At 42.4% G+C, this 14,579-nt stretch overlaps 1 protein-coding gene across 7 annotated transcripts in view; it reads left to right on the top strand.

The window, feature by feature from the left end:
- The window catches only part of LOC120958204 (receptor-type guanylate cyclase Gyc76C-like), a 56,876-nt gene that overhangs the window by 1,501 nt on the left and 40,796 nt on the right, over window positions 1-14,579 (top strand). The gene's annotated exons all lie outside the window — the stretch shown is intronic.

Genomic DNA, 14,579 nt, shown 5'->3' on the forward strand with positions numbered 1-14,579 from the left:
GCGAGCAGCAGCAACTGTACGCTGGATTTTCCTCGTCTTCTTGCTGTTGTGGCTGAAGTCTTCATTCTCATCGCCCTTATCAAGAGTAGAGGAAGTAAGGGGTCTGAGGGAGGTAGGGGATCGCGCAATGTATGATCGCGAGTTCGATCGTTATGCGTTTGATGGCAGAAGATTGGCCTCACTGATAGCAGGCAGGCAGGCAGGCAGGCAGGAATGCATGATGGTAACTCACTCTCCCACCGTCTGGACGGCACTGGACGGCGTCTGAAGATCGTCGATCTCCCCCTTGGACTGGATTGAGGAAGGTGGCAATGGCGGAAGCAGCACACAACTCCCGTTGGAACTCTTCTGAAATCTCTGTTCAAATCGGTCGGGTTGAGGGGTTTCGATGGGAAGTTGGGGGATGATTATGGAGTCGAGCACTCAGACGCGTCGAAATTTGGACGCAACAAGTGGCAGAATAAGCAGAAAATCCCAATCTGAATGTGATTTAGCTTTGCGTTGTCAGCTGCTTGCCTTCGACTACTCGTTTGCGCACTTCGTTCGGTGGAGGTTGAATGTTGTACATCGACCGGTTGGAGCTGCAACGTGACCAGTGCACGGAAGTGTGCTTATCAAAGTGGGTCCCTGCTTGTTAGTGGGATTGTTTGTGTTGTTTTTGCTGTTCGGGAATTCATTTACGCCACCTATTTGTTTATTGGTTAAATTTCGCAGTAAAATTATTGCACTGATCGAAGTTATACCGTAACAGTAATTTCACAAACAGTGAAGAACCTTTGCTTTAATCAATTTTCACAAGAAAAAATCCACATAAACCAACCGTTCCTATCAAACAACTTAAACACACACACACACACACTGTCCATTTCAAAGTAGCTCCAATCTCAATAGAAACGATTTCTACGAATTTATCAGCATGCTACCAGCATACCATGCTTTTCAATATTTCATTCATCGCCCAAGGTCCCGGACCATCTTTCGCCCCCTATTGAACCATCTCCAACATCAAACACTCCCTTCAAACTTGCAGCACCGTTTCATAACAAAAAAAAAAAACCGGGAAAATATGTCCCATCCGACGCATCGCTCGCTATTGTGTGCGTGGCATCCTTCCTCCCATGGGGAAGACAATTTCCCAGCCATGATTGTTTTTCGGTATCGCCCTGACCTTGCCATCCTGCCATCCACGGGTGTGTTGGATTTTTGCGGTGGCCTTTCCTGGAAAGCAAATCTTCATGTTTTAAAGCGCAGCTGGACATTGGAAATCTTCCAATATTGGCGTATCGCGCTTCTGTGCTGTTTTGCATTGTTCGTTAAAGCGATGACGGTTGACCATTTTCCGAAGAAACCATGCATGATGGCGGTTATGTTTGCATGCTGCTATGCATGTTCTATACTTAACAGCTGGCTTAATTGTTCTCTCGCTGTCTCTTCTGCTTCCTCCAAGTTCCGGGAAAGCAGCGAGAGGGATGAAGCCAAACGGCAATGAATGAATGAAAATGCACTAGCCACCAATTGAGGGTAAATTGGTTTTTCCAAGAATTGGATCCAGTGTCCAGTGTGCTCCTTCGTGGTATATGGAAATTGTGTTTATGTTTCCTGGAGCGTTATTAGCATTTATTGGAACGTACCGAAAAGAGCGTAAGAGCGTGAAGCCCACTTCAACCCGGGAAAGGTCAATGACAAATTTGCAAATATATGAAAATTCTGCAAAAATTTAGAACATTGAAGGTGAGTCAAAAGTAAGCTTTCTTCGTCAATAATATCATTAATTTGGTGTCTCACAGTTTTTGGCATGTCCTTCATCGCATGATTGATCGTTTCCTGTGCTGTACGAAGTGCCGTTGTTCTTCCACGTTTCCCCTCTTGAAATCACAACCTCACACATCTGTCCTCAAGTCTAATGCCTTTCTCGTAGAAGGTGGCAGCAACACAAAACAAAAAAAAAACAAACTTAATCCAACGAGGAAGCACACGAAACTAAAATCCAAAAGCGAAACGGGTTTCAGCCGCAGGTCGTCGTAAGACTCATTTCCTCACGTCATTGCGCCCCGGATGAGTTTGCTCGATCGCGGTGCCTGCGCGACAGCGGCTGTGATCGTGCTGTGACGCAAATGTCGCCACTATGGCTAATGTGCCGATCGGTTCAAGAGCCCACCGCTTGCGTCAACGCTGCTTTGGGGCTGCGTTGAAGGAGGGTGGGGCGAGTCGGGTTGGTGGAATTAGCTTGGAACAAACGCACCGTGTGAATATGATGCCTTTAACAAGTGTTGTGCTGTCGTGATCGTGAAGGGTTTTCTTAACGAAAACGACGAGTGGTCTTTTAAACGTTCTCGTTAGGCGAAAAAGAGAGTCGGAAGGGGCAAGGGGGAGGGAAGATGATCCTACTCAGCAATCAGTAGGGAAAAACTTTGTAACTAATCATGTAGCTGCGGGACCTGTAGACTGCTGGCAGATTGTCAACTAACTCCAGTGTGTTTGATAAGGGCTTTGGTCCAGAAATAGTTTCCCTTTGAAGCTATACCACGCGCCGAAACACCCCTAGTGGAGGGCAAAAACGTCTCCTATGAGCAGCCAGGGTAGTGAGTGTGTAATAAAAAGGTAAATAAAAAAACATAAAACTCTCCAGGCAGCACCAGGCGATCTTCTTGCCCTGGTTGGATGGGCGATAGTAACCGAACAAAGTAACCGAGCAGCTTATCAGTGTGGCCGGCAGCAGTGTGTGACCTTGTGCGTGCAACACAGTGTGTGTGTGCTCATTTACCGCAAATAAAAGCGTTCGACATTGTCTTGCGCGTGTGTGGAGGCGAGCAAACGGGTGAAAAGGCGTTCAAATGCAGCCTCAGCCAAGTGCCGGTATCGGTACCCATCCGGTCAAACGATGACAGTTCCCGTTTTATGAAGCCAAACGATTGGCAAACGGATTTCATGTCCTCACAGCAGCAGGTGTGGTGGCACAGGTGAGGGATAGTTTTGCAGCGGCAGTTGGCGCCTGCGAGAGCGTGATGAAATCACTCTGCCGGAAACAGGAGGCAGCTGGTGTTGGTCGGTGCCATTGTGTTTGCCAGTTCGTAATTAACTTCACAGCTTTGCAAAGCAAAATGACACCTTAATGCTCGTATCACTTTCCGCACCTTTGCATCATTACGGGAGCTGAGAACTTGTTGCTACAATTACAATGTATCGAGTGGCCATTTGAAGCCATGTTCTTTGGAGTAATTTGTCGTACGTTACGTAGAAGCCGCGTTCCAAGTTCCATTGAGTAATGTTGCAACAGTTTGCCTATACATTTCGTGATTTATTTCCGTGTTCAGAGCACTGTGTGTGAACGGTTGCTGATAAGCTGTAGTATATTTTTAGTGTAATTACTGCGTAAACTGTACAACAGTAGTAAATTATTTGCAAGCACGTGTTATTGTAAATGGAGACGCATGGTTGTTTGTGTAAAAAAGGGTGTGTTGAGTTTTCTATTTTTAAAATTATTACTACGCTTTTGTGGTTAAACTATTGATTGTCTTTAACATACTCATAGTTCTAGATAAGCTGAAACAAGTGGCTTGTTGATGAGACACACATTTAAATAAAGTGTGCAATGGTCGCAAACGGCATTGAAATCGCAAGAAACGGCAAATAATGCTAGAAATAATAAATTTTTCTTTTGTTAAGTAATGATATTTTATTTTGTTTATCTCTTAAACAAAACAAAACAGTAAAACAACAAAGTCATAAAACCACTTTCGCATCCCCACCAAGGCGTGTATACACATGGACGAATTTTGTGCACACCTAATGTTCTTCAAACCCCGACAAAAAGTGAAACACAGTATGCCTCGAGCTAACCGTTGGAAGAAGACAACAAAAAAAAACCCCTCATCGTTTGCTTTGATTTTCGCACATTGTACCGTGGCGTACTTCTTTTGCGCTTCTCCTCATAACTTCTTTCTTTTCCCATTGCCCACTTTGTTTGCGCTGCCGGTGCTGCGCGAGTGCTTGCGTGTGAGAGTGTGTGTGATCTGCGCACCACCGTCTGCCGGTGTGGTTGGGAGGAAATTGAAAATTACTCGCGAATTATCTCGCATTTTGTTTATCCGCACGGCTAGACATACTGCCCTCCCTCCCCCTCGTTCATGCCTTTCCCAGTGCGGGATTTGTATGTGTGTTTTTGGGGCATCGCCACCATCATTATCGCCGACCACCGACCCCAACCGGCACCACCACAGCCACCTTAAGCTCAGGTTCCGGTTGTCTGTTCGCTGTGTGCTGCTTTTTCCCCGTGCGCTATAAGGCAAACAGCATGCAAATGACGTGAACATCAAGGAAGGGGGGATCGCGGTGGTGGTGGTGGTGGTGGATGATGCTGTGTGAAGGGAAGAAGCACACGGGGCTGTGAGAGTGAGCGTTTTGTTAATTGTTAGCTGTGGGGTATCTTTTCTTACGGGGGTTGTTTGATTTAGATGTTATTCCGTTGAACATTTAATTAAGCTTCGCTCAACAGGTGACTGTGTGTGTGTGTGTGTGTGTGTGGTACGGCTCTTTTGAGGGTCTCTTACCTGTTGTGATCTATTCTCTACACGGGGGCATTTTTTGTACTCGGTTTGCTATTAAAAACAAGCTTCATAAATTCATAATAATTTCATTAAAAAAGTATGATATTTTCTTCCATGTGTTAAAACGCCCAGTGGAAGAGCCATAAAAGAAGCATAAATGACCCCAACCAAAATCGTCGTTTCCTTTGCTCATTTTGTGTACCGTTTTGACACAACCGCACGCTACCACGCGATGGCCATATGATTTTTCGAATGCGCAGCGAATCGCGAATTAGCGCCGCATCATGTGGATCAGCCTCCTGGCTGGCTGCGTTTGCCGTGGCTCACCGCGCAAGAGTGACGTCACTTGCAATGGCAGCTCCATGTGTTGATGTCGCGGGAACAGTTGGACGGAACACGTATCACGATCCCATCGGCTCATCTGTACTTGCGTGCGTGTCGTTGGCGTAGTTTCTTCCTCACGCACACGCAGCGGGCGTAACGGGCACCTGAAGCTGGTCGTCGGTTTCTGTGGCTGGTTTGGCTGTTTGCCAATGTGTGTTGTTTTTTTTCTCCTTTGCTTCGATCCTGCTTGACTGTTTGGGTCGTTTCTTTTTATCTGTCGTTGTCGGTGTTGTGTTGTACGGGGCCGGTTTTGCCTTTTTCGCGCTACCATTTCTTCCAACGTTGTGTTTGCACGAAGTTCTGCGTCAAGTGTTGTTGGGTGCGGTGGTGGGCTGCGGTTTTTTGCTACACCGGTTCCGCGTCACATGCTGTTATTTGTTTCTCCATTTTGAGCTTGGCGATTTGTGTTGTGTGGAAAAAATGAGTTTGTGTGTGTGTGTGTGTGTTTGTTTGTAACCAAACGGTAGCGCACAATTTAAAGCGTTCTTTATCAACCGGTGGAGGGGGCTATTTTTAGTACCAAAAGCCCGTAGGTTCAGTGCGTCAGACAGAGAGAGAGAGAGAGAGAGAGAGAGAGAGCGAGTGTGGTGTGGTCAAAGTATTTTGCGTCCGACAGTAAGTGTTGTAATTTTTGAACCACAAAACGCGATTGTCTGTGCCAACAATACGGGGGCAGTACGGGGCGTTACTTGCAGATAATTCCACGCCAAGGGCAGTCCCCGGCAAGGGTAATGAGCCGCTGATTAGCGCCAGGCAGAACACGGACTGTGATTTTGTGTTGGTTGGGCTATATTGTGGGTTTTTTCGGGGTGGTTTTTTGTGGGTCTTTGTTCAGATGATTGCTGTTGGAAGGTTAGGTATCCAGTTTTTATCAGTTTTTTTTTGTAAATAGAATTGAGAGAGTTTAGTATGGCTTCACCCCTGTCTATCGTTGACATCATTTTATCGTTCAATTTCGTCTACTGACTGCTTGCGTAATCTTTTTACTGCCTTTTCACCATATAGTCTTTATCAAAAACAATCGTCTTTAAATTAAATTCCCAGCCTCGCCCAGCCAGATTATCTTTAGCTCGACAGGAGCGGAATCAAAAGGACCGCCCGTAGAGGCATGCCGAAGACGGAATGGAATCTTCTCCGGTATCTGACACATTTGCAAGGCAAGCAGAAAGCTCAAAACAACCATCACGATAAATCATACCACTGCTATCACAGTTGGAAGAGGCCGATGCCAACCACAGAAAAACAGGCCGATAAAATTTCCCATGCAAATTGCCCACGAATCGAATCAACCAAAGTCATCCGAAATGCCATCGTCTTCCTGCCGAGACGTTTGCCACTGTGACGTGTACCGTGTGTACCAATGCTTACAATTTCCAAACGCAAATCGAAAGCATGATTGGGACGATGGTCGCTGTTGCTACGGGTATTGAACGCACGAAGCTCACCGACGTCGTCGTCGTCGTACATCAAACCTTCATTCTAAATTAAATCGAGTAGAGAATGGTGTGCTTGGGACGATTTAAGCCGGATAAATTTACCATTTAAGCTACGAAATGGTACTACAACTTTAAGTGTACGGAAGCTGTACGATGCCCCCTTTGCTTTACTCCATTACAACAAGCACTGATTGCACGGTCCTGCCCCGGTCCATTCGTTGTTCCTTTCGCACGACGTACGAGGGCCGACCTGTTGTCGAGTCTCACCAACCGAGGTGGAAACGTGCGGAGGCGAGATGTACACATTAATTTTCTCGGAAAAAAGGATTCTACTAGACGCAAGGCTCAATTGCAAAGCGAAATTTGCTGTGGGAGGGTTCAATTGGAAAATGGGGAAAATAAAACGCTTTCACTCCGTGGGAGGTTTTGCTGTGTGTGTACGAAACATGGGACCGTTTATAGTTTACTCAATTCCAGTAATGAGGGTTATAATGGATGAAAATACTGTGTGGGCAGTATGTATGCTTAGGGGAGTGTTGCAAAGGACAGTCTATTGGGAGTCTGCCATAAAGAGCTCTATCCACTTTGTTCTTCTCAAATGGATGTTTCTTTCTTATAAGAAAAGCTATTAAACCCCTTGGTGCGTCATATCAAAGCTTACACGCTCAACGAAAGCGCAACGATCGCGATCATCCCGCTACCGCGTGCCGAAGTACCGATTGTACCGATTCCCGGCTGGAGCCACTGCTCTCTCTCGCTCTCCCTAACACACCCATACACTCTCACGCAATATTCTTTCCTTCCTTACGACAGTCTGTGTGTGTGTGTGTGTGTACTGGAACTGGGCGATAAGCCAATCGGTTGAACATTCGAGAGACACGTTTTTATGGGCGGCTCGCACAGACCTCTTAACGCGAAGGGGCGCTGGAACGAGTTCCAGAGGCGCGCGGGCGCGCGTTAACCACATTCTAAACAAGCTATTTATATGTTTGTTCTACGTGTGCGTGTGTGTGTGTGTCTGTTTTTTTACTCTGCGCCGATCTATTTTTAGACCCACCGTAAGCTTTTACCGAACCCGTTCCCTTCCTCCTTGTTGTTTGTCCATCTGTGCGCGCCGAGACGGATTTGTTGGAGTGCTTTTTTATGACCACAGGCCGTCACACTCCCTAGGAAGATAAGGGAACACCAAGCCCAAGTCCAGCCCCAAAACTCTTGTCCTCTTGAGTTTAGACGTATGTTTGAAGAGATGACATGGGTTGGTTTTTTGCTATGTTTTTTTTCTCTCTCTCTTTCTTCTTCCTTCAAACCTTGTGTGCGTGTCTTTTGCGAAATTGAATTAATCGTTTGTTGCTGACAGTCAGATAATGGATGCCCACATAACTTTCAATGTCTCTCGTGTCAGGCAGCAGGGACTGGGGTTTTTGTAATTATTTATTGATGGGGCGATAGTGTGTCAGTGATTGTGTTTTAGTAGCTGGTGGACATGGTGAACATGGGTGGCGTGTGGTGAGTTTAAATTACTCGATTTATTTAACCTGTATTGATGCACTGCCTGCTAGGTACACCTTTTATTATCAATCGATGGGATTTATTATACTTCTGTAGTAGGTTTGGAGATAGCTATGGTCGTCATATAGTATGTTCGGTTTTTGATACGGTCGCCATGTAATTTGATGAGCGTACAACGGTACAACTGATCAACGCGTACCATCGCGGTAGGTCAGTGTTTCGCTGACAAGTATCGAGGTTGAATAACACTTTGTTCGAAGCGGACTTTTCGACACTTGATCGTCCAGGCGATCATAGAAACCTTTAGGAGGTTTCCCTTACTGGAAACGTTGGAGTTTAGAGGCCTTACCTTGGGTAGGGGGACATAACTAAACTCTTTAAATGAGAAGTCGATAGATGTTGGATGGGCATAGTCCTATCCTGACAGTCCGAACGAATCTGACCTGCCATGGTCGGAATTGGTTTTATTTATACTCAATGGGCTTCGTACATTTGGTTTTGGAATGTGTTTTTGTCCTAATTAAAGGTTATTGATATGAAGTACAATTCATACATTGTATTGGAGTGAGGTGTCTATCAATTTGTGCCTATGTTGCGCTTTTAGTGTTTTTACAAAGGTTCTGGAAAGTTTCAACTGTTCTAGCCAAGGAACGGGTGCGTTGGTCGATCTTTGCCTACACTGCGCTTTTTAGCAATAAGTTGCTATGCGTTCTCTGTTTGTCCACTTTGCCGCAGTAACGCTTGAATTGCTTATGTTGCGCGTTTCGGTTGTTTTCGATAAATGTGTCTCAATTGTTTTTTCTATGAACGATATGGTCTGGATGTGTTTCTATGGTGTGGATTGATTTGCTGATGTGTTATAATGAATGTGTTGCAATGGTGTGATTTGGCTTTCCAAAGTGTGTTACAATGTGTCTATAGCTGATAGTGTGTATTATAATAAGTTCTGTATAGCAGATATGCTACACCTCCCCCCTTTAATAGAATAACGTAATGAATTACAATGATTGAAGTTATTCTTTTCATTTAGCTGAGTATTTGCTATGCTTTTTTCTTGGTTAACTAATAAAATCATTTCTTATTGCTTAAGGTGGGTAATATTTTATGTAAATAGATCTATTATCTAGAGGTAAAGAATTGGGAATATTTAATTTTCTTCTAAAATATTTAGATTTTCCTATGATTCCTTTGTTAGGTTCACATCTAGAGTTTTCTGCTTTTATAGATATTATGACTTTTAGCATGGAGATAACATTATGAAATTTTACAAGGAGCTCTTTTAGATACTTTTCGTAAGCAATAGTTCTTCTTGGTTCTTTTACATTTTCTTCACATAATGTGGAATAATTCATTTTTCTAGCCTTTTTATCCTGGCAATATAATTCATTATTAGATTCATTTATATACTTCTTCTTTGATTTGATGCTACTTTTTCTTCTCTTTATATGTTTTAGCTCGGTTGCATGATTTTCATTACAAGGAATCTCCTCATTTATTTCCATGTTGTCTAGCAATAATAAACTATATGTTACTTGTTCCTCAACAATATTTTTCTCATTGTCATTATTTGTTGTAATCATTTGTATATGTTGTTTGTTTTCATGTTTATAATCATGTTTAGTATCATTTTCACATTCTTTTGTTGAGTTATTATTCTCCTTAAATATTCTTTCAGAGTCTCTTGACCCTTTCAAATCATTAATTGTTGCATTTCTTCTTTTTGATTTATCTTCAAGTTTTCTGTTACTATAGTTCGTATTGCTTTGCATATTTTTAAAATCTTTTTGAGTTCGATCGTTCATTTGATTAGTATTTGTACAGTCATCGTAATTTTGATTGTAAGTACGACTTTTATGTTGTTTGATATTATTATTGAATTGTGTATGATTGTTTTGTTCTGTTCTTATATAAAAGCATTGGATTTTGTTCTGCCTACTGTTGTTATAGATGTTCTCGCGATTATTATAACCTTGGTTAACTTGATTGTTACTACTACAATTGTTTAACTGATAGCTATTATTACTATATTTGTAGTTGTCGGATGGTGTTTGAGTTGTTATTGATTGATTAAAATTTGGGTTAATTTGATAATTAATTAGAGCATCTTTATGTTGAAAATCCCTATTGTTGTTTCTGTCGTTGTTCTGTCTATATCTTACGGGTGGGAACCTAGGTGGGTTTTGTGTCTGAAATCTAGTATTATTTGGGAATTCGCTGAAATTTCTCCTGTCTTGGTAGTTGTATCCATACCCTCTATTGTTCCTGGTAGCGTTTAAATATGGGATCTTTATATGGTCATTTTTTCCCTTTTTCATTCTGTCTTCTAGCTCCAACTCTACTGCTCGCTTTATCGCTTCATGCAAGGTTTCGAATTTACTCGATCTCATTATAATTCTGGTCTCGAAATCTTTGAGTCCATAACTCAATGCACTGATTCCTGATTTAGTTGCCTTTTTTCTGGCTACTTTTGGTGCTATCTCTTCTGCTATGTATGCTTCTTCAAGTTGTTGCGTTAGTTTTTCAATAATGGTTCCAAAATCTTCTATCGTTCCCGTCTGTTTAGTCTTATCCATTTTCGATACTATGATCTCTGGTGTTACCTTTATGCTGCACCTGTCTTGTAATTTGCTAACTATTTCTTCGATTGAGGATGGGGTTTCCCCTACGATAATTCGCGCTTTTCCTGTAAGACGTCCTAATACCAGTTCTATTATTGTTTCTTTATTTCCCGGATTTACTATTTTCTTTAGTACGTTTAAATTTGATACCACACTTTTCAAATCTGTCTCATTACCGTCATACTTTGATATGAGAGAAGTGGTGATTTTAATCAATTCTATAATTTCAGCCATTTTGTCAGGTTTCGTTTCCATTGTTATTTCAAATTGGTTCTCTGATAATGTCGTAAATTTCCTTAGTATTATCCCTTAATGCTGTAAATGCGCAGAGCCTACATTTTAGCTGTTTCACCTGATCATAAATTATTATCATAATTTTCTGTTTTCTCTAATAGTTTTGCATCGTGCAGCTTCGTTATTGTTAGTATTGCCATAGTTCATAGACAATTTTAATAAATTCCTAGCCTGTTTTTTGTTGTTGCTATTTTTGCACAATCTCATCAGTAAAATTTTAAATTTACGGTACCTTGTTTATATACATAATATATATTTTTGTTGTTGCTGCTCATGATGATGCTCGTTACCGGTGCTTGGTGTTTAATCGGTGCTTGGTGTTTCAGTCGTCACTCGATGTCTTGTCGGGGTTGGGACCCTTTGTCCATTCGCGCCTGCCAATCCATATTGGGCAGTGAGCTCGCCTTGTCTTTTCGTCTTCCACGTTGGGAACGGTTGTTCAATTCATTTACGCTGGTTACATCTCGTGGACCGTAGTCTCGCCGTATACTCTATCATCTTTCAGATGAACATCACTTTTACATACGTATCGCTAATGGTTTCACTGCACTGTGTTTGTATGATGGTAACATCGTTATTTGTTATTCCCGCTTACGTTGGGCTTTATGCGTTCTGTCTCACTTCAAGTTTGCTCTACTTTGCAAACCGATCACTGAAGTGTTTATTTATAACTTGTTGCATTTCTGCACGTTGAGGTAGGTTGTCACCAACCTTTTTTTTTTTGCATCATAACGCATAATTGTTGTTCACCGCATACATTATTTTTTTCAAACGGTTCATCACTTATATTTTCGATGAATTGTCATTTTATACACCATACTGTGCTTGCTTCTCGTCGCTCATTCATCGTTATTATTTTTTTTATATATATGGGTCACTTGTGCTAGCTGCGGTGTAGAATGTTCTATATAAATTTGCACATTTGACACTTTTTCACTTTCCGTCGAATGCCGCACATGGTCGAAATACTTTCAGGTGCGTTAACATGACACTGCTAAATGTTATAGTTGTGTGCATCACATTTTACTTGATTTCACTTAAACTTCTGCCCGTCGATTGCAGATTATGGTCACGGTCGCCATGTAGTAGGTTTGGAGATAGCTATGGTCGTCATATAGTATGTTCGGTTTTTGATACGGTCGCCATGTAATCTGATGAGCGTACAACGGTACAACTGATCAACGCGTACCATCGCGGTAGGTCAGTGTTTCGCTGACAAGTATCGAGGTTGAATAACACTTTGTTCGAAGCGGACTTTTCGACACTTGATCGTCCAGGCGATCATAGAAACCTTTAGGAGGTTTCCCTTACTGGAAACGTTGGAGTTTAGAGGCCTTACCTTGGGTAGGGGGACATAACTAAACTCTTTAAATGAGAAGTCGATAGATGTTGGATGGGCATAGTCCTATCCTGACAGTCCGAACGAATCTGACCTGCCATGGTCGGAATTGGTTTTATTTATACTCAATGGGCTTCGTACATTTGGTTTTGGAATGTGTTTTTGTCCTAATTAAAGGTTATTGATATGAAGTACAATTCATACATTGTATTGGAGTGAGGTGTCTATCAATTTGTGCCTATGTTGCGCTTTTAGTGTTTTTACAAAGGTTCTGGAAAGTTTCAACTGTTCTAGCCAAGGAACGGGTGCGTTGGTCGATCTTTGCCTACACTGCGCTTTTTAGCAATAAGTTGCTATGCGTTCTCTGTTTGTCCACTTTGCCGCAGTAACGCTTGAATTGCTTATGTTGCGCGTTTCGGTTGTTTTCGATAAATGTGTCTCAATTGTTTTTTCTATGAACGATATGGTCTGGATGTGTTTCTATGGTGTGGATTGATTTGCTGATGTGTTATAATGAATGTGTTGCAATGGTGTGATTTGGCTTTCCAAAGTGTGTTACAATGTGTCTATAGCTGATAGTGTGTATTATAATAAGTTCTGTATAGCAGATATGCTACACTTCATTGACCTTTTATTATTCTTGCTGTTCATAAACAGAACAAAAAGAGGGAAGCTTTTTATTAGAAAATGTAAAAAAAACATCATTGTTATCGCCGCTTGTTTTGCCCACGAATCGCAGCACGAAAAATGATCTAAATTGTCTCGCGGCAAAAGGGATACCGAATCGATAATGAGGAGAACAAAAAAAAAGGGGAGGAAATCAACATCCTTTGGCATGAAAAATTGATTGAAATTTTTAAAGCTTTTGCCTTTCCGTCTCGCTGTTCTTGTTTTGGGTGGACTTAATCAAAAATTCAATATTCAAATGAGCTCCAGAACATGATGCACTGTGTAATATAAGATGACAATCAGCCATCGAGCTGTAATTTCATCCGTTTACACTCACCGTTCGCTCCCACAGCATCCGAAGCGGACTGCTAATGCAGTGCTCATTGCCAAGCAAACTTTTGTGTGTTAATAATTGTTTTCTGCCAACTGTTTCCGTGCCGTTCCGTTGCACCGGAAACTTCGTTGCACCAACACCCCACCGCCGAACCATGGGCATGTGCATGTTGTTGTTTGTTCGCAACAACTTTGTGCGAGAGAACTTTATCCGGTTCCTGCGGTGGGTGGTTAGTGGTAGTGTTGCTTAAAATGGTCGAGTTTGTCGTGAAACCTAGTTTCTGTAACTAATTCTATTGGCATTTGTTAAGGTATTTGTATCTATTTTCAATCCTGGTGCGATGAAGACATCGCCTAATTGGTTGTCTTTAGGACGATGTTAGGACGTTTACTGAAAAGGGATAAAATGGCTTCAACTTAATAAACTGCCCCTTTGATACTGTAATATTTATTGTTACATTATTATGCTTTCATATGACGTCACGTTGCTTGTTTGCATCCTTTGACACTGGAAGACTTGTTGGAATGCTGACTTCCCGCTAGGAGCATAAATTCTGCACAAATCTTCTTACAACAACACAAAAAACCCGCCACAACTTCGTTCTCACATACCAAGAGACGCTTAGGCAATATTCTTGGCTAACTGGTTTTGCGCGCTTTTTGCAAAATGGAATCAAGAATGGCAAACTAAATAAAAAAAACAAACATCTACAATCTAAGACCGTAAAGAGGAGGTATGGCGAGGCTCCCCCCTGAAACCAGCTCCCCACTGCAGTCCGGACGGGGACCGATGGTTTCGTATCATTTTATGAACTGTTGTTTTATTTTTATCACCGATGGTGAAGCGTGTTGCCGGTCCCGGTTTCCCGGAACCGGTTCGAATAAGGGAAAAAAAACGAGCGAAGGGTTGGGAAGAGAGAGAGAGAGAGTGTGGCTATATGGGCTGGGAAGGCGGGAACAACATTCTGCGGTCGCTTGCCTCGCTTGCGGATATTAAAATTTGAATAATCCGTTTCCAGAGCGGGCGGGCATTACGAGGAAACCCGGAAAGCCAAGAGGGAATGTAGCGGGTGCGGACGCACAACTCTAAAAATGATAAAATCAACTTGACCGTTTTGGAGTTATATTTGGTTATGCCGATTTGGCGTCGACTGTCGGACGGTCGGTACAAAACTGCACAAAACCAAGCAGTGCTATTTCATTTCAATGCTGTCGACCGATCGACGATTGTGAGGAGTGCTCGTTTGTTTTTAAAATACCTTTGCGAGAGGGACGGGGGAAGAATTTTATGATTCGTGATTTCCTTCAACAAAGAGAGAGAGAAAAAAAACGTCTATGTGACAATGACACAAATAGCAACATGGCTTTGGGGCGGAAATGAGATTATTCTCTCGATGCAAATGTTCTTCTCGCTGTGCCCCGGCGACGCAAAATTGGCGACGCGTGCTTT

Source organism: Anopheles coluzzii, chromosome 3, assembly GCF_943734685.1.
Source record: "Anopheles coluzzii chromosome 3, AcolN3, whole genome shotgun sequence".
In the NCBI taxonomy this organism is placed as follows: Eukaryota; Metazoa; Arthropoda; class Insecta; order Diptera; family Culicidae; genus Anopheles; species Anopheles coluzzii.